Source organism: Atta cephalotes (genome assembly GCF_000143395.1).
Source record: "Atta cephalotes unplaced genomic scaffold scaffold00005, whole genome shotgun sequence".
In the NCBI taxonomy this organism is placed as follows: domain Eukaryota; kingdom Metazoa; phylum Arthropoda; class Insecta; order Hymenoptera; family Formicidae; genus Atta; species Atta cephalotes.
Window position 1 is genome coordinate 6,979,949 of NW_012130069.1, and position 1,977 is coordinate 6,981,925.

Consider the following 1,977-nt stretch of genomic DNA (forward strand, 5'->3'; position numbering starts at 1 on the left):
GTGTGTGTGTGTGTGTGTGTGTGTGTGTGTGTGTGTGTGTGTGTGTGTGTGTGTGTGTGTGTGTGTGTGTGTGTGTGTGTGTGTGTGTGTGTGTGTGTGTGTGTGTGTGTGTGTGTGTGTGTGTGTGTGTGTGTGTGTGTGTGTGTGTGTGGATCTCGCGGGAAAACACACTCTCTTTTCGGAGATGACTCCGACTTTGTTCAGAATATAATAGGAAATAGTTATTTCACTTATTAAAAAGTAAAGTATTTAAAAAAGTATTTAGAAAAGTTTCGTTTTCGTTTCAATTTATTTTTAATCGCGTAAAAACCAATTAATTCGTATTTGTGACGTAACGATCTTTTGATAATTTCTCTCTATTTTAATAGTGCCATAATATACAATGAACACAGACGTGACGGTTAATCTCGAGAGTAACGCTACATGCTCTCATCGAGATTCTCATTTTTCATGTCAGCTTATTAAAGTAAATTAACCGGCAATGGAATATCTGAATATATTAATTATGCATTCGACAACGAAGGCAACGAAGTGAACGGCACAATATGTTCGTCCGGCCGGATATAATATCGCGATTATATTTTGCATTGGATACTATATTCGAGCGGATATAATTTACACATACGGAAGCTCTTCGTGTTATACCTTCGATATTTAAAAAGTATATTTTATATCTCTCTCCGTCTACAATAACAAATATAATATTCCAGCTCAGCGATTGGAATTTTATGCGAGATATTATTATTATTATTATTATTATTATTTTCATTAATGAGAAAACGATCCTTCAGTGAAATCAAGATACGCATCAGCACAATGGAGAAGAAAAAAAAAGCAAAAATATAAGATAAAAATAGAAATTTGTACAAAGTAATTACAATAAAGACAATATAATCTTCAATGATACACAAATCAGTAAACTAATGAAATATGAAACGAATAGAGTTTATGAGAAATATTAACTTTATTGAGATTATTATTGATTAAATGCATAATTTGTTAATACAATTAAAATTATACGTTGTATATAATGCTCGATGTAATCTTGCATGAAATTGTCCAATAATTATCGTAAATCTCATTTTTTCTCGACAATCTGTACACAACATTAATTTCTAAATCATTTCATTTAGTGTTGTTTCTTTTTTAATTCAATGTTGTTTCTTTTGTTGTAATAATAACACGAATATATTAGGACAATAATATATCATTCGCGATCATTTTCTATCAAAACGTGATCGTTTAGGCAAAAATATTGTAAAGTTAATATAGCGATTATTAGTGAAAGTGAAGTAAATCGTATCTGGAAACATCAAAAAGCGTTAATATGCGTAAAAATCAGAAGAAAGGCAGTTCTGCGTCGTAAACGATGATCAGTGAGAGAAATTCTTCATTCATCCGTGCCCAAACTGCTCGAGGAAATCCTGTCAGCGTCTTCTCTAGCGTATCAGGATAAAAATACTGGACAGATCAGAGAGAAAAAAGAATGTTTTCGCACCTTCAATATTCCGTGAACAGTTACATGTACCCGATAGTCACGGGATTTCCCGTACAATTGTTTCTCGCGATTATCGATTGGTAATAAAATAGGAAAGGTTCTCTAGTGACATTTCAGATTGTGATATTAAACAACTTCATGTATGGAGAACTCATTTTACATAATCCTCCCATAATTTTACATAATCCCGTGAAGAGAAATTCTTTTACCTTTGATGATTTCTGTCTTTGTTGTAGGCGAAGAATGAAATAAACTTAAATTCGTTAATTTTTACGCGATAAAACGCGAGAAATTTAATTGTTTATATTATTTTAGTAGTTTAACTGCGTTTTTAAATTCGATAAAATTTTCAATTCGCAATTCAAAATGACTACAAATACGGTATATAGGTATGTATGCACATATATAGTACATATATATATATGTATATATATATATATATATATCAATGTGAATTATATATATATATATATATATAT